Source organism: Labrus mixtus, chromosome 19 (genome assembly GCF_963584025.1).
Source record: "Labrus mixtus chromosome 19, fLabMix1.1, whole genome shotgun sequence".
In the NCBI taxonomy this organism is placed as follows: domain Eukaryota; kingdom Metazoa; phylum Chordata; class Actinopteri; order Labriformes; family Labridae; genus Labrus; species Labrus mixtus.
The window spans coordinates 210001-228803 of NC_083630.1; the positions used below are offsets into that span (position 1 = coordinate 210001).

The following is an 18803-nucleotide window of genomic DNA, read 5'->3' on the forward strand; positions in this document are numbered from 1 at the left end:
TTTATCATAGATAGACATATTCACATTTCCAAAAATTCAGCCAGAATCAAGGGCATGACATCTTTAAAAGGCCCCTTTCTGCACACAATAATGACTTCCGGCCATACCACCCTGAACACGTCCGATCTCGGAAGCTAAGCAGGGTCGGGCCTGGTTAGTACTTGGGTGGGAAACCGCCTGGGAATACCAGGTGCTGTAAGCTTTTTCATTTTTTTGATCATATGTTTTTTTTTTATCATATAGAGACATATTCACATGTCCAAAAATTCAGCCAGAATCAAGGGCATGACATCTTTAAAAGACCCCTTACTGCACACAATAATGGCTTACAGCCATACCACCCTGAACACTCCCGATCTCGTCCGGTCTCAGAAGCTAAGCAGGGTTGGGCCTGGTTAGTGCTTGGATGGGAGACCGCCTGGGAATACCAGGTGCTGTAAGCTTTTTCATTTTTTTGATCATATGTTTTTTTAATCATATAGAGACATATTCACATGTCCAAAAATTCAGCCAGAATCAAGGGCATGACATCTTTAAAAAGCCCCTTTCTGCACACAATAATGTCTTACGGCCATACCACACTGAACTCGTCCGATCTTGGAAGCTAAGTAGGGTCTGGCCTGGTTAGAACTTGGATGGGAGACTGCCTGGGAATACCAGGTGCTTTAAGCTTTTTCATTTTTTTGATCATATGTTTTTTTTTTATCATAGATAGACATATTCACATGTCCAAAAATTCAGCCAGAATCAAGGGCATGACATCTTTAAAAGGCCCCTTTCTACACACAATAATGACTTCCGGCCATACCACCCTGAACACGTCCGATCTCGGAAGCTAAGCAGGGTCGGGCCTGGTTAGTACTTGGGTGGGAAACCGCCTGGGAATACCAGGTGCTGTAAGCTTTTTCATTTTTTTGATCATGTTTTTTTTTTATCATATAGAGACATATTCACATGTCCAAAAATTCAGCCAGAATCAAGGGCATGACATCTTTAAAAGACCCCTTACTTCACGCAATAATGGCTTACAGCCATACCACCCTGAACATGCCCGATCTCATCCGATCTCAGAAGCTAAGCAGGGTCGGGCCTGGTTAGTACTTGGATAGGAGACCCCCTGTCGAAAATTTTCATGATGAAATTCGGCTTCAAAAAAGTTGAAAATTTTCATGAAGAAATTTGGCTCCAAAAAAGTTTTCGCAAGGGGTGGGTGTATCGTCTTTTTTCAACTTTTTCGTAAGGGGGGGTGGGTCAATTGAAAATATTCATGAAGAAATTCGGCTTCAAAAAAGTTTTCGCAAGTGTTTCGTCTTTTTTCAACTTTTTCGTAAGGGGGGGTGGGTCAATTGAAAATGTTCATGAAGTATTTCGGCTTCAAAAAAGTTCATGAAGTAAAGTTTTCGCAAGGGGGTGGGTGTATCGTCTTTTTTCAACTTTTTCGTAATGGGGTTTTTCAATTGAAAATTTTCATGAAGTATTTGGGCTTCAAAAAAGTTGAAAATATTCATGAAGAAATTCGGCTTCAAAAAAGTTTAAAAATTTCATGAAGAAATTCGGCTTCAAAAAAGTTGAAAATTTTCATGAAATATTTAGGTTTCAAAAAAGTTGAACATTTTCATGAAGTATTTCAGCTTCAAAAAAGTTGAACATTTTCATGAAAAGATTTCGGCTTCAAAAAAGTTGAACATTTTCATGATGAAATTCGGCTTCAAAAAAGTTGAAAATTTTCATGAAGTATTTCGGATTCAAAAAAGTTGAAAATTTTCATGAAAAGATTTCGGGTTCAAAAAAGTTGAAAATTTTCATGAAGTATTTGGGCTTCAAAATAGTTGAAAATTTTCATGACAGTATTTCGGCTTCAAAAAAGTTGAACATTTTCATGACAGTATTTCGGCTTCAAAAAAGTTGAAAATTTTCATGAAGTATTTCGGCTTCAAAAAAGTTGAAAATTTTCACGACAGGATTTTGGCTTTATAAAAGTTAAAAATTTTCATGAAGTATTTCAGATTCAAAAAAGTTGAAAATTTTCACGACAGGATTTCGGCTTTAAAAAAGTCGACCATTTTCATGAAGTATTTCAGCTTCAAAAAAGTTGAACATTTTAATGAAAAGATTTCGGCTTCAAAAAAGTCGAAAATTTTCATGAAAGAATTTCAGATTCAAAACAATTGAACATTTTCGTGAAAAGATTTCGGCTTCAAAAAAGTTGAAAATTTTCATGAAGTATTTCGGCTAGAAAAAAGTTGAAAATTTTCATGAAGAAATTCGGCTTCAAAAAAAGTGAAAATTTTCAAGAAATATTTGGGCTTCAAAAAAGTTGAAAATTTTCATGAAGTATTTCGGCTAGAAAAAAGTTGAAAATTTTCATGAAGTATTTCGGATTCAAAAAAGGTGAAAATTTTCACGACAGGATTTCGGCTTCAAAAAAGTTGAACATTTTCATGCAGTATTTCAGCTTCAAAAAAGTTGAAAATTTTCATGAAAAGATTTCGGCTTCAAAAAAGTTGAAAATTTTCACGACAGGATTTCGGCTTCAAAAAAGTTGAAAATTTTCATGAAGTATTCCGGCTTCAAAAATGTTGAACATTTTCATGACAGTATTTCGGCTTCAAAAAAGGTGAAAATTTTCATGAAATATTTGGGCTTCAAAAAAGTTGAAAATTTTCATGACAGTATTTCGGCTTTGAAAAAGTCGAACATTTTCATGACAGTATTTCGGCTTTAAAAAAGTCGAACATTTTCAGGAAAAGATATCAGTTCCAAAAAAGTTGAACATTTTCATGAAGTATTTTATCTTCAATAAGTTGAACATTTTCATGACAGGATTTCGGTTTCAAAAAAGTTGAACATTTTCATGCAGTATTTAAGCTTCAAAAAAGTTGAAAATTTTCATGAAAAGATTTCGGTTTCAAAAAAGTTGAAAATTTTCATGACAGTATTTCGGCTTCAAAAAAGTTGAAAATTTTCATGACAGTATTTCGGCTTCAAAAAAGTTGAAAATTTTCATGAAGTATTTCAGATTCAAAAAAGTTGAAAATTTTCAAAACAGGATTTCGGCTTTAAAAAAGTCGACCATTTTCATGAAGTATTTCGGCTTCAAAAAAGTCGAAAATTTTCATCAAAGAATTTCAGCTTCAAAACAGTTGAACATTTTCGTGAAAAGATGTCGGCTTCAAAAAAGTTGAAAAATTTCATGAAGTATTTGGGCTTGAAAAAAGTTGAAAATTTCCATGAAGAAATTCGGCTTCAAAAAAGTTGAAAATGTTCATGAAGTATTTGGGCTTCAAAAAAGTTGAAAATTTTCATGAAGAAATTCGGCTTCAAAAAAGGTGAAAATTTTCATGAAATATTTGGGCTTCAAAAAAGTTGAAAATTTTCATGAAGTATTTCGGCTAGAAAAAAGTTGAAAATTTTCATGAAGTATTTCGGATTCAAAAAAGGTGAAATTTTTCACGACAGGATTTCGGCTTTAAAAAAGTCAACCATTTTCATGAAGTATTTCAGATTCAAAAAAGTTGAACATTTTCATGAAAAGATTTCGGCTTCAAAAAAGTTGAAAATTTTAATGGAAAGATTTCGGCTTCAAAAAAGTTGAAAATTTTCATGAAGTATGTCGGATTCAAAAAAGTTGAACATTTTCATGAAAAGATTTCGGCTTCAAAAAAGTTGAAAATTTTCATGAAGTATTTCGGCTTCAAAAAAGTCGAAAATTTTCATGAAAGAATTTCAGCGTCAAAACAGTTGAACATTTTCGTGAAAAGATTTCGGCTTCAAAAAAGTTGAAAACTTTCATTAAGTATTTGGGCTTGAAAAAAGTTGAAAATTTCCATGAAGAAATTCGGCTTCAAAAAAGTTGAAAATGTTCATGAAGTATTTGGGCTTCAAAAAAGTTGAAAATTTTCATGAAGAAATTCGGCTTCAAAAAAGGTGAAAATTTTCATGAAATATTTGGGCTTCAAAAAAGTTGAAAATTTTCATGAAGTATTTCGGCTAGAAAAAAGTTGAAAATTTTCATGAAGTATTTCGGATTCAAAAAAGTTGAAAATTTTCATGAAATATTTGGGCTTCAAAAAAGTTGAAAATTTTCATGACAGTATTTCGGCTTTAAAAAAGTCGAACATTTTCATGACAGTATTTCGGCTTTAAAAAAGTCGAACATTTTCATGAAGTATTTCAGCTTCAAAAAAGTTGAAAATGTTCATGAAGTATTTGGGCTTCAAAAAAGTTGACAATTTTCATGAAATATTTGGGCTTCAAAAAAGTTGAAAATTTTCATGAAGTATTTCGGCTAGAAAAAAGTTGAAAATTTTCATGAAGTATTTCGGATTCAAAAAAGTTGAAAATTTTCATGAAATATTTGGGCTTCAAAAAAGTTGAAAATTTTCATGACAGTATTTCGGCTTTAAAAAAGTCGAACATTTTCATGACAGTATTTCGGCTTTAAAAAAGTCGAACATTTTCATGAAGTATTTCAGCTTCAAAAAAGTTGAACATTTTCATGACAGTATTTCAGCTTTAAAAAAGTCGAAAATTTTCATGAAAAGATTTCAGATTCAAAAAAGTTGAAAATTTTCACGACAGGATATCAGCTTCAAAAAAGTTGAACATTTTCATGACAGTATTTCGGCTTTAAAAAAGTCGAACATTTTCATGAAGTATTTCAGCTTCAAAAAAGTTGAAAATTTTCATGAAAATATTTCGGCTTCAAAAAAGTTGAAAATTTTCATGAAAAGATTTCGGCTTCAAAAAAGTTGAAAATTTTCATGACAGTATTTCGGCTTTAAAAAAGTCGAACATTTTCATGACAGTATTTCGGCTTTAAAAAAGTCGAACATTTTCATGAAGTATTTCAGCTTCAAAAAAGTTGAACATTTTCATGACAGTATTTCGGCTTCAAAAAAGTTGAACATTTTCATGACAGTATTTCGGCTTTAAAAAAGTCGAACATTTTCATGAAGTATTTCAGCTTCAAAAAAGTTGAACATTTTCATGACAGTATTTCGGCTTTAAAAAAGTCGAACATTTTCATGAAGTATTTCAGCTTCAAAAAAGTTGAAAATTTTCATGAAAAGATTTCGGCTTCAAAAAAGTTGAAAATTTTCATGAAAAGATTTCGGCTTCAAAAAAGTTGAAAATTTTCATGAAAAGATTTCAGCTTCAAAAAAGTTGAAAATTTTCACGACAGGATTTCGGCTTTAAAAAAGTCGAACATTTCCATGAAGTATTTCGGCTTCAAAAAATTTGAAAATTTTCATGAAGTATTTCAGCTTCAAAAAAGTTGAACATTTTCATGACAGTATATCGGCTTCAAAAAAGTTGAACATTTTCATGACAGTATTTCGGCTTTAAAAAAGTCGAACATTTTCATGAAGTATTTCAGCTTCAAAAAAGTTGAAAATTTTCATGAAAAGATTTCGGCTTCAAAAAAGTTGAAAATTTTCATGAAAAGATTTCGGCTTCAAAAAAGTAGAAAATTTTCATGAAAAGATTTCAGCTTCAAAAAAGTTGAAAATTTTCACGACAGGATTTCGGCTTTAAAAAAGTCGAACATTTCCATGAAGTATTTCGGCTTCAAAAAATTTGAAAATTTTCATGAAGTATTTCGGATTCAAAAAAGTTGAAAATTTTCACTACAGGATTTCGGCTTTAAAAAAGTCGAACATTTTCATGAAGTATTTCGGCTTCAAAAAGGTTGAAAATTTTCACGACAGGATTTCGGCTTTAAAAAAGTCGAACATTTTCATGAAGTATTTCGGCTTCAAAAAAGTTGAACATTTTCATGAAGAATTTGGGCTTCCAAAAAGTTGAAAATATTCACGACAGGATTTCGGCTTTAAAAAAGTCGAACATTTTCATGAAGTATTTCGGCTTCAAAAAAGTTGAACATTTTCATGAAGTATTTGGGCTTCAAAAAAGTTGAACATTTTCATAAAGTATTTGGGCTTCAAAAAAGTTGAACTTTTTCATGAAGTATTTGGGCTTCAAAAAAGTTTGAAAATTGTCACTACAGGATTTCGGCTTTAAAAAAGTCGAACATTTTCATGAAGTATTTCAGCTTATAAAAAGTATAAAAAATTTTCATGAAAAGATTTCGGCTTCAAAAAAGTTGAAAATTTTCATGAAAAGATTTCGGCTTCAAAAAAGTTGAAAATTTTCACGACAGGATTTCGGCGTTAAAAAAGTCGAACATTTTCATGAAGTATTTGGGCTTCAAAAAAGTTGAAAATTTTCACTACAGGATTTCGGCTTTAAAAAAGTCGAACATTTTCATGAAGTATTTCGGCTTCAAAAAGGTTGAAAATTTTCACGACAGGATTTCGGCTTTAAATAAGTCGAACATTTTCATGAAATATTTCGGCTTCAAAAAAGTTGAACATTTTCATGAAGTATTTGGGCTTCAAAAAAGTTGAAAATTTTCATGACAGTATTTCGGCTTTAAAAAAGTCGAACATTTTCATGACAGTATTTCGGCTTTAAAAAAGTCGAACATTTTCATGAAGTATTTCAGCTTCAAAAAAGTTGAAAATGTTCATGAAGTATTTGGGCTTCAAAAAAGTTGACAATTTTCATGAAATATTTGGGCTTCAAAAAAGTTGAAAATTTTCATGAAGTATTTCGGCTAGAAAAAAGTTGAAAATTTTCATGAAGTATTTCGGATTCAAAAAAGTTGAAAATTTTCATGAAATATTTGGGCTTCAAAAAAGTTGAAAATTTTCATGACAGTATTTCGGCTTTAAAAAAGTCGAACATTTTCATGACAGTATTTCGGCTTTAAAAAAGTCGAACATTTTCATGAAGTATTTCAGCTTCAAAAAAGTTGAACATTTTCATGACAGTATTTCAGCTTTAAAAAAGTCGAAAATTTTCATGAAAAGATTTCAGATTCAAAAAAGTTGAAAATTTTCACGACAGGATATCAGCTTCAAAAAAGTTGAACATTTTCATGACAGTATTTCGGCTTTAAAAAAGTCGAACATTTTCATGAAGTATTTCAGCTTCAAAAAAGTTGAAAATTTTCATGAAAATATTTCGGCTTCAAAAAAGTTGAAAATTTTCATGAAAAGATTTCGGCTTCAAAAAAGTTGAAAATTTTCATGACAGTATTTCGGCTTTAAAAAAGTCGAACATTTTCATGACAGTATTTCGGCTTTAAAAAAGTCGAACATTTTCATGAAGTATTTCAGCTTCAAAAAAGTTGAACATTTTCATGACAGTATTTCGGCTTCAAAAAAGTTGAACATTTTCATGACAGTATTTCGGCTTTAAAAAAGTCGAACATTTTCATGAAGTATTTCAGCTTCAAAAAAGTTGAACATTTTCATGACAGTATTTCGGCTTTAAAAAAGTCGAACATTTTCATGAAGTATTTCAGCTTCAAAAAAGTTGAAAATTTTCATGAAAAGATTTCGGCTTCAAAAAAGTTGAAAATTTTCATGAAAAGATTTCGGCTTCAAAAAAGTTGAAAATTTTCATGAAAAGATTTCGGCTTCAAAAAAGTTGAAAATTTTCACGACAGGATTTCGGCTTTAAAAAAGTCGAACATTTCCATGAAGTATTTCGGCTTCAAAAAATTTGAAAATTTTCATGAAGTATTTCAGCTTCAAAAAAGTTGAACATTTTCATGACAGTATATCGGCTTCAAAAAAGTTGAACATTTTCATGACAGTATTTCGGCTTTAAAAAAGTCGAACATTTTCATGAAGTATTTCAGCTTCAAAAAAGTTGAACATTTTCATGACAGTATTTCGGCTTTAAAAAAGTCGAACATTTTCATGAAGTATTTCAGCTTCAAAAAAGTTGAAAATTTTCATGAAAAGATTTCGGCTTCAAAAAAGTTGAAAATTTTCATGAAAAGATTTCGGCTTCAAAAAAGTAGAAAATTTTCATGAAAAGATTTCAGCTTCAAAAAAGTTGAAAATTTTCACGACAGGATTTCGGCTTTAAAAAAGTCGAACATTTCCATGAAGTATTTCGGCTTCAAAAAATTTGAAAATTTTCATGAAGTATTTCGGATTCAAAAAAGTTGAAAATTTTCACTACAGGATTTCGGCTTTAAAAAAGTCGAACATTTTCATGAAGTATTTCGGCTTCAAAAAGGTTGAAAATTTTCACGACAGGATTTCGGCTTTAAAAAAGTCGAACATTTTCATGAAGTATTTCGGCTTCAAAAAAGTTGAACATTTTCATGAAGAATTTGGGCTTCCAAAAAGTTGAAAATATTCACGACAGGATTTCGGCTTTAAAAAAGTCGAACATTTTCATGAAGTATTTCGGCTTCAAAAAAGTTGAACATTTTCATGAAGTATTTGGGCTTCAAAAAAGTTGAACATTTTCATAAAGTATTTGGGCTTCAAAAAAGTTGAACTTTTTCATGAAGTATTTGGGCTTCAAAAAAGTTTGAAAATTGTCACTACAGGATTTCGGCTTTAAAAAAGTCGAACATTTTCATGAAGTATTTCAGCTTATAAAAAGTATAAAAAATTTTCATGAAAAGATTTCGGCTTCAAAAAAGTTGAAAATTTTCATGAAAAGATTTCGGCTTCAAAAAAGTTGAAAATTTTCACGACAGGATTTCGGCGTTAAAAAAGTCGAACATTTTCATGAAGTATTTGGGCTTCAAAAAAGTTGAAAATTTTCACTACAGGATTTCGGCTTTAAAAAAGTCGAACATTTTCATGAAGTATTTCGGCTTCAAAAAGGTTGAAAATTTTCACGACAGGATTTCGGCTTTAAATAAGTCGAACATTTTCATGAAATATTTCGGCTTCAAAAAAGTTGAACATTTTCATGAAGTATTTGGGCTTCAAAAAAGTTGAAAATTTTCACTACAGGATTTCGGCTTTAAAAAAGTCGAACATTTTCATGAAGTATTTCAGCTTCAAAAAAGTTGAACATTTTCATGACAGTATTTCGGCTTCAAAAAAGTTGAAAATGTTCATGGAGTATTTGGGCTTCAAAAAAGTTGAACATTTTCATGACAGTATTTCGGCTTCAAAAAAGTTGAAAATGTTCATGAAGTATTTGGGCTTCAAAAAAGTTGACAATTTTCATGAAGTATTTGGGCTTCAAAAAAGTTGAACATTTTCATGAAGTATTTCAGATTCAAAAAAGTTGAACATTTTCATGACAGTATTTCAGCTTTAAAAAAGTCGAAAATTTTCATGAAAAGATTTCAGATTCAAAAAAGTTGAAAATTTTCACGACAGGATATAAGCTTCAAAAAAGTTGAACATTTTCATGACAGTATTTCGGCTTTAAAAAAGTCGAACATTTTCATGAAGTATTTCAGCTTCAAAAAAGTTGAAAATTTTCATGAAAAGATTTCGGCTTCAAAAAAGTTGAAAATTTTCATGAAAAGATTTCGGCTTCAAAAAAGTTGAAAATTTTCATGAAAAGATTTCGGCTTCAAAAAAGTTGAACATTTTCATGAAGTATTTCGGCTTCAAAAAGGTTGAAAATTTTCACGACAGGATTTCGGCTTTAAAAAAGTCGAACATTTTCATGAAGTATTTCGGCTTCAAAAAAGTTGAACATTTTCATGAAGAATTTGGGCTTCCAAAAAGTTGAAAATATTCACGACAGGATTTCGGCTTTAAAAAAGTCGAACATTTTCATGAAGTATTTCGGCTTCAAAAAAGTTGAACATTTTCATGAAGTATTTGGGCTTCCAAACAGTTGAAAATATTCACGACAGGATTTCGGCTTTAAAAAAGTCGAACATTTTCATGAAGTATTTGGGCTTCAAAAAAGTTGAAAATTTTCACTACAGGATTTCGGCTTTAAAAAGGTCGAACATTTTCATGAAGTATTTCGGCTTCAAAAAGGTTGAAAATTTTCACGACAGGATTTCGGCTTTAAAAAAGTCGAACATTTTCATGAAGTATTTCGGCTTCAAAAAAGTTGAACATTTTCATGAAGTATTTGGGCTTCAAAAAAGTTGAAAATTTTCACTACAGGATTTCGGCTTTAAAAAAGTCGAACATTTTCATGAAGTATTTCAGCTTCAAAAAACTTGAAAATTTTCATGAAAAGATTTCGGCTTCAAAAAAGTTGAAAATTTTCATGAAGTATTTCGGATTCAAAAAAGTTGAAAATTTTCACGACAGGATTTCGGCGTTAAAAAAGTCGAACATTTTCATGAAGTATTTGGGCTTCAAAAAAGTTGAAAATTTTCACTACAGGATTTCGGCTTTAAAAAAGTCGAACATTTTCATGAAGTATTTCGGCTTCAAAAAGGTTGAAAATTTTCACGACAGGATTTCGGCTTTAAATAAGTCGAACATTTTCATGAAATATTTCGGCTTCAAAAAAGTTGAACATTTTCATGAAGTATTTGGGCTTCAAAAAAGTTGAACATTTTCATGAAGTATTTGGGCTTCAAAAAAGATGAAAATTTTCACTACAGGATTTCGGCTTTAAAAAAGTCGAACATTTTCATGAAGTATTTCAGCTTATAAAAAGTATAATAAATTTTCATGAAAAGATTTCGGCTTCAAAAAAGTTGAAAATTTTCATGAAAAGATTTCGGCTTCAAAAAAGTTGAAAATTTTCACGACAGGATTTCGGCTTTAAAAAAGTCGAACATTTTCATGAAGTATTTGGGTTTCAAAAAAGTTGAAAATTTTCACGACAGGTTTTCGGCATTAAAAAAGTCGAAAATTTTCATGAAGTATTTCGGCTTCAAAAAAGTTGAAAATTTTCACTACAGGATTTCGGCTTTAAAAAAGTCGAACACTTTCATGAAGTATTTCAGCTTCAAAAAAGTTAAAAATTTTCATGAAAAGATTTCGGCTTCAAAAAAGTTGAAAATTTTCATGAAGTATTTCGGATTCAAAAAAGTTGAACATTTTCACGACAGGATTTCGGCGTTAAAAAAGTCGAACATTTTCATGAAGTATTAGGGCTTCAAAAAAGTTGAAAATTTTCACTACAGGATTTCGGCTTTAAAAAAGTCGAACATTTTCATGAAGTATTTCGGCTTCAAAAAGGTTGAAAATTTTCACGACAGGATTTCGGCTTTAAAAAAGTCGAACATTTTCATGAAGTATTTCAGCTTCAAAAAAGTTGAAAATTTTCATGAAAAGATTTTGGCTTCAAAAAAGTAGAAAATTTTCATGAAAAGATTTCGGCTTGAAAAAAGTTGAAAATTTTCACGACAGGATTTCGGCTTTAAAAAAGTCGAACATTTTCATGAAGTATTTCGGCTTCAAAAAAGTTGAACATTTTCATGAAGTATTTCAGCTTCAAAAAAGTTGAAAATATTCACGACAGGATTTCGGCTTTAAAAAAGTCGAACATTTTCATGAAGTATTTGGGCTTCAAAAAAGTTGAAAATTTTCACTACAGGATTTCGGCTTTAAAAAGGTCGAACATTTTCATGAAGTATTTCGGCTTCAAAAAGGTTGAAAATTTTCACGACAGGATTTCGGCTTTAAAAAAGTCGAACATTTTCATGAAGTATTTCGGCTTCAAAAAAGTCGAACATTTTCATGAAGTATTTCAGCTTCAAAAAAGTTGAAAATTTTCATGAAAAGATTTCGGCTTCAAAAAAGTTGAAAATTTTCATGAAGTATTTTGGATTCAAAAAAGTTGAACATTTTCACGACAGGATTTCGTTGTTAAAAAAGTCGAACATTTTCATGAAGTATTTCGGCTTCAAAAAGGTTGAAAATTTTCACGACAGGATTTCGGCTTTAAAAAAGTCGAACATTTTCATGAAGTATTTCGGCTTCAAAAAAGTTGAACATTTTCATGAAGTATTTGGGCTTCAAAAAAGTTGAAAATTTTCACTACAGGATTTCGGCTTTAAAAAAGTCGAACATTTTCATGAAGTATTTCAGCTTCAAAAAAGTTGAAAATTTTCATGAAAAGATTTCGGCTTCAAAAAAGTTGAAAATTTTCATGAAGTATTTCGGATTCAAAAAAGTTGAAAATTTTCACGACAGGATTTCGGCGTTAAAAAAGTCGAACATTTTCATGAAGTATTTGGGCTTCAAAAAAGTTGAAAATTTTCACTACAGGATTTCGGCTTTAAAAAAGTCGAACATTTTCATGAAGTATTTCGGCTTCAAAAAGGTTGAAAATTTTCACGACAGGATTTCGGCTTTAAATAAGTCGAATTTTTTCATGAAATATTTCGGCTTCAAAAAAGTTGAACATTTTCATGAAGTATTTGGGCTTCAAAAAAGTTTGAAAATTGTCACTACAGGATTTCGGCTTTAAAAAAGTCGAACATTTTCATGAAGTATTTCAGCTTATAAAAAGTATAAAAAATTTTCATGAAAAGATTTCGGCTTCAAAAAAGTTGAAAATTTTCATGAAAAGATTTCGGCTTCAAAAAAGTTGAAAATTTTCACGACAGGATTTCGGCGTTAAAAAAGTCGAACATTTTCATGAAGTATTTGGGCTTCAAAAAAGTTGAAAATTTTCACTACAGGATTTCGGCTTCAAAAAAGTTGAAAATTTTCATGAAAAGATTTCGGCTTCAAAAAAGTTGAAAATTTTCACGACAGGATTTCGGCTTTAAAAAAGTCGAACATTTTCATGAAGTATTTGGGTTTCAAAAAAGTTGAAAATTTTCACGACAGGTTTTCGGCATTAAAAAAGTCGAAAATTTTCATGAAGTATTTCGGCTTCAAAAAAGTTGAAAATTTTCACTACAGGATTTCGGCTTTAAAAAAGTCGAAAATTTTCATGAAGTATTTCGGCTTCAAAAAAGTTGAAAATTTTCACTACAGGATTTCGGCTTCAAAAAAGTTGAACATTTTCACGACAGGATTTCGGCGTTAAAAAAGTCGAACATTTTCATGAAGTATTAGGGCTTCAAAAAAGTTGAAAATTTTCACTACAGTATTTCAGCTTCAAAAAAGTTAAAAATTTTCATGAAAAGATTTCGGATTCAAAAAAGTTGAACATTTTCACGACAGGATTTCGGCGTTAAAAAAGTCGAACATTTTCATGAAGTATTTCAGCTTATAAAAAGTATAATAAATTTTCATGAAAAGATTTCGGCTTCAAAAAAGTTGAAAATTTTCATGAAAAGATTTCGGCTTCAAAAAAGTTGAAAATTTTCACGACAGGATTTCGGCTTTAAAAAAGTCGAACATTTTCATGAAGTATTTGGGTTTCAAAAAAGTTGAAAATTTTCACGACAGGTTTTCGGCATTAAAAAAGTCGAAAATTTTCATGAAGTATTTCGGCTTCAAAAAAGTTGAAAATTTTCACTACAGGATTTCGGCTTTAAAAAAGTCGAACACTTTCATGAAGTATTTCAGCTTCAAAAAAGTTAAAAATTTTCATGAAAAGATTTCGGCTTCAAAAAAGTTGAAAATTTTCATGAAGTATTTCGGATTCAAAAAAGTTGAACATTTTCACGACAGGATTTCGGCGTTAAAAAAGTCGAACATTTTCATGAAGTATTAGGGCTTCAAAAAAGTTGAAAATTTTCACTACAGGATTTCGGCTTTAAAAAAGTCGAACATTTTCATGAAGTATTTCGGCTTCAAAAAGGTTGAAAATTTTCACGACAGGATTTCGGCTTTAAAAAAGTCGAACATTTTCATGAAGTATTTCAGCTTCAAAAAAGTTGAAAATTTTCATGAAAAGATTTTGGCTTCAAAAAAGTAGAAAATTTTCATGAAAAGATTTCGGCTTGAAAAAAGTTGAAAATTTTCACGACAGGATTTCGGCTTTAAAAAAGTCGAACATTTTCATGAAGTATTTCGGCTTCAAAAAAGTTGAACATTTTCATGAAGTATTTCAGCTTCAAAAAAGTTGAAAATATTCACGACAGGATTTCGGCTTTAAAAAAGTCGAACATTTTCATGAAGTATTTGGGCTTCAAAAAAGTTGAAAATTTTCACTACAGGATTTCGGCTTTAAAAAGGTCGAACATTTTCATGAAGTATTTCGGCTTCAAAAAGGTTGAAAATTTTCACGACAGGATTTCGGCTTTAAAAAAGTCGAACATTTTCATGAAGTATTTCGGCTTCAAAAAAGTCGAACATTTTCATGAAGTATTTCAGCTTCAAAAAAGTTGAAAATTTTCATGAAAAGATTTCGGCTTCAAAAAAGTTGAAAATTTTCATGAAGTATTTTGGATTCAAAAAAGTTGAACATTTTCACGACAGGATTTCGTTGTTAAAAAAGTCGAACATTTTCATGAAGTATTTCGGCTTCAAAAAGGTTGAAAATTTTCACGACAGGATTTCGGCTTTAAAAAAGTCGAACATTTTCATGAAGTATTTCGGCTTCAAAAAAGTTGAACATTTTCATGAAGTATTTGGGCTTCAAAAAAGTTGAAAATTTTCACTACAGGATTTCGGCTTTAAAAAAGTCGAACATTTTCATGAAGTATTTCAGCTTCAAAAAAGTTGAAAATTTTCATGAAAAGATTTCGGCTTCAAAAAAGTTGAAGATTTTCATGAAGTATTTCGGATTCAAAAAAGTTGAAAATTTTCACGACAGGATTTCGGCGTTAAAAAAGTCGAACATTTTCATGAAGTATTTGGGCTTCAAAAAAGTTGAAAATTTTCACTACAGGATTTCGGCTTTAAAAAAGTCGAACATTTTCATGAAGTATTTCGGCTTCAAAAAGGTTGAAAATTTTCACGACAGGATTTCGGCTTTAAATAAGTCGAATTTTTTCATGAAATATTTCGGCTTCAAAAAAGTTGAACATTTTCATGAAGTATTTGGGCTTCAAAAAAGTTTGAAAATTGTCACTACAGGATTTCGGCTTTAAAAAAGTCGAACATTTTCATGAAGTATTTCAGCTTATAAAAAGTATAAAAAATTTTCATGAAAAGATTTCGGCTTCAAAAAAGTTGAAAATTTTCATGAAAAGATTTCGGCTTCAAAAAAGTTGAAAATTTTCACGACAGGATTTCGGCGTTAAAAAAGTCGAACATTTTCATGAAGTATTTGGGCTTCAAAAAAGTTGAAAATTTTCACTACAGGATTTCGGCTTCAAAAAAGTTGAAAATTTTCATGAAAAGATTTCGGCTTCAAAAAAGTTGAAAATTTTCACGACAGGATTTCGGCTTTAAAAAAGTCGAACATTTTCATGAAGTATTTGGGTTTCAAAAAAGTTGAAAATTTTCACGACAGGTTTTCGGCATTAAAAAAGTCGAAAATTTTCATGAAGTATTTCGGCTTCAAAAAAGTTGAAAATTTTCACTACAGGATTTCGGCTTTAAAAAAGTCGAACACTTTCATGAAGTATTTCAGCTTCAAAAAAGTTAAAAATTTTCATGAAAAGATTTCGGCTTCAAAAAAGTTGAACATTTTCACGACAGGATTTCGGCGTTAAAAAAGTCGAACATTTTCATGAAGTATTAGGGCTTCAAAAAAGTTGAAAATTTTCACTACAGTATTTCAGCTTCAAAAAAGTTAAAAATTTTCATGAAAAGATTTCGGATTCAAAAAAGTTGAACATTTTCACGACAGGATTTCGGCGTTAAAAAAGTCGAACATTTTCATGAAGTATTAGGGCTTCAAAAAAGTTGAAAATTTTCACTACAGGATTTCGGCTTTAAAAAAGTCGAACATTTTCATGAAGTATTTCGGCTTCAAAAAGGTTGAAAATTTTCACGACAGGATTTCGGCTTTAAAAAAGTCGAACATTTTCATGAAGTATTTCAGCTTCAAAAAAGTTGAAAATTTTCATGAAAAGATTTTGGCTTCAAAAAAGTTGAAAATTTTCATGAAAAGATTTCGGCTTGAAAAAAGTTGAAAATTTTCACGACAGGATTTCGGCTTTAAAAAAGTCGAACATTTTCATGAAGTATTTCGGCTTCAAAAAAGTTGAACATTTTCATGAAGTATTTGGGCTTCCAAAAAGTTGAAAATATTCACGACAGGATTTCGGCTTTAAAAAAGTCGAACATTTTCATGAAGTATTTGGGCTTCAAAAAAGTTGAAAATTTTCACTACAGGATTTCGGCTTTAAAAAGGTCGAACATTTTCATGAAGTATTTCGGCTTCAAAAAGGTTGAAAATTTTCACGACAGGATTTCGGCTTTAAAAAAGTCGAACATTTTCATTAAGTATTTCGGCTTCAAAAAAGTCGAACATTTTCATGAAGTATTTCAGCTTCAAAAAAGTTGAAAATTTTCATGAAAAGATTTCGGCTTCAAAAAAGTTGAAAATTTTCATGAAGTATTTTGGATTCAAAAAAGTTGAACATTTTCACGACAGGATTTCGTTGTTAAAAAAGTCGAACATTTTCATGAAGTATTTCGGCTTCAAAAAGTTTGAAAATTTTCACGACAGGATTTCGGCTTTAAAAAAGTCGAACATTTTCATGAAGTATTTCGGCTTCAAAAAAGTTGAACATTTTCATGAAGTATTTGGGCTTCAAAAAAGTTGAAAATTTTCACTACAGGATTTCGGCTTTAAAAAAGTCGAACATTTTCATGAAGTATTTCAGCTTCAAAAAAGTTGAAAATTTTCATGAAAAGATTTCGGCTTCAAAAAAGTTGAAAATTTTCATGAAGTATTTCGGATTCAAAAAAGTTGAAAATTTTCACGACAGGATTTCGGCGTTAAAAAAGTCGAACATTTTCATGAAGTATTTGGGCTTCAAAAAAGTTGAAAATTTTCACTACAGGATTTCGGCTTTAAAAAAGTCGAACATTTTCATGAAGTATTTCGGCTTCAAAAAGGTTGAAAATTTTCACGACAGGATTTCGGCTTTAAATAAGTCGAATTTTTTCATGAAATATTTCGGCTTCAAAAAAGTTGAACATTTTCATGAAGTATTTGGGCTTCAAAAAAGTTTGAAAATTGTCACTACAGGATTTCGGCTTTAAAAAAGTCGAACATTTTCATGAAGTATTTCAGCTTATAAAAAGTATAAAAAATTTTCATGAAAAGATTTCGGCTTCAAAAAAGTTGAAAATTTTCATGAAAAGATTTCGGCTTCAAAAAAGTTGAAAATTTTCACGACAGGATTTCGGCGTTAAAAAAGTCGAACATTTTCATGAAGTATTTGGGCTTCAAAAAAGTTGAAAATTTTCACTACAGGATTTCGGCTTCAAAAAAGTTGAAAATTTTCATGAAAAGATTTCGGCTTCAAAAAAGTTGAAAATTTTCACGACAGGATTTCGGCTTTAAAAAAGTCGAACATTTTCATGAAGTATTTGGGTTTCAAAAAAGTTGAAAATTTTCACGACAGGTTTTCGGCATTAAAAAAGTCGAAAATTTTCATGAAGTATTTCGGCTTCAAAAAAGTTGAAAATTTTCACTACAGGATTTCGGCTTTAAAAAAGTCGAACACTTTCATGAAGTATTTCAGCTTCAAAAAAGTTAAAAATTTTCATGAAAAGATTTCGGCTTCAAAAAAGTTGAACATTTTCACGACAGGATTTCGGCGTTAAAAAAGTCGAACATTTTCATGAAGTATTAGGGCTTCAAAAAAGTTGAAAATTTTCACTACAGTATTTCAGCTTCAAAAAAGTTAAAAATTTTCATGAAAAGATTTCGGATTCAAAAAAGTTGAACATTTTCACGACAGGATTTCGGCGTTAAAAAAGTCGAACATTTTCATGAAGTATTAGGGCTTCAAAAAAGTTGAAAATTTTCACTACAGGATTTCGGCTTTAAAAAAGTCGAACATTTTCATGAAGTATTTCGGCTTCAAAAAGGTTGAAAATTTTCACGACAGGATTTCGGCTTTAAAAAAGTCGAACATTTTCATGAAGTATTTCAGCTTCAAAAAAGTTGAAAATTTTCATGAAAAGATTTTGGCTTCAAAAAAGTTGAAAATTTTCATGAAAAGATTTCGGCTTGAAAAAAGTTGAAAATTTTCACGACAGGATTTCGGCTTTAAAAAAGTCGAACATTTTCATGAAGTATTTCGGCTTCAAAAAAGTTGAACATTTTCATGAAGTATTTGGGCTTCCAAAAAGTTGAAAATATTCACGACAGGATTTCGGCTTTAAAAAAGTCGAACATTTTCATGAAGTATTTGGGCTTCAAAAAAGTTGAAAATTTTCACTACAGGATTTCGGCTTTAAAAAGGTCGAACATTTTCATGAAGTATTTCGGCTTCAAAAAGGTTGAAAATTTTCACGACAGGATTTCGGCTTTAAAAAAGTCGAACATTTTCATGAAGTATTTCGGCTTCAAAAAAGTCGAACATTTTCATGAAGTATTTCAGCTTCAAAAAAGTTGAAAATTTTCATGAAAAGATTTCGGCTTCAAAAAAGTTGAAAATTTTCATGAAGTATTTTGGATTCAAAAAAGTTGAACATTTTCACGACAGGATTTCGTTGTTAAAAAAGTCGAACATTTTCATGAAGTATTTCGGCTTCAAAAAGTTTGAAAATTTTCACGACAGGATTTCGGCTTTAAAAAAGTCGAACATTTTCATGAAGTATTTCGGCTTCAAAAAAGTTGAACATTTTCATGAAGTATTTGGGCTTCAAAAAAGTTGAAAATTTTCACTACAGGATTTCGGCTTTAAAAAAGTCGCACATTTTCATGAAGTATTTCAGCTTCAAAAAAGTTGAAAATTTTCATGAAAAGATTTCGGCTTCAAAAAAGTTGAAAATTTTCATGAAGTATTTCGGATTCAAAAAAGTTGAAAATTTTCACGACAGGATTTCGGCGTTAAAAAAGTCGAACATTTTCATGAAGTATTTGGGCTTCAAAAAAGTTGAAAATTTTCACTACAGGATTTCGGCTTTAAAAAAGTCGAACATTTTCATGAAGTATTTCGGCTTCAAAAAGGTTGAAAATTTTCACGACAGGATTTCGGCTTTAAATAAGTCGAATTTTTTCATGAAATATTTCGGCTTCAA

General features: G+C 30.4%; 1 non-coding gene and 2 pseudogenes across 1 annotated transcript; all 3 read left to right on the plus strand.

Annotated features, from left to right (window-relative positions):
• Nucleotides 1-93: 93 nt before the first annotated feature.
• LOC132995103 (5S ribosomal RNA) lies at nt 94-202 on the plus strand (annotated as a pseudogene).
• A 122-nt stretch (nt 203-324) lies between these two features.
• LOC132994879 (5S ribosomal RNA) lies at nt 325-443 on the plus strand. The gene has a single exon (XR_009676894.1). It is a non-coding gene; the product is annotated as a 5S ribosomal RNA (ribosomal RNA).
• A 351-nt stretch (nt 444-794) lies between these two features.
• Nucleotides 795-903, plus strand: LOC132995104 (5S ribosomal RNA; annotated as a pseudogene).
• Nucleotides 904-18803: the final 17900 nt, after the last annotated feature.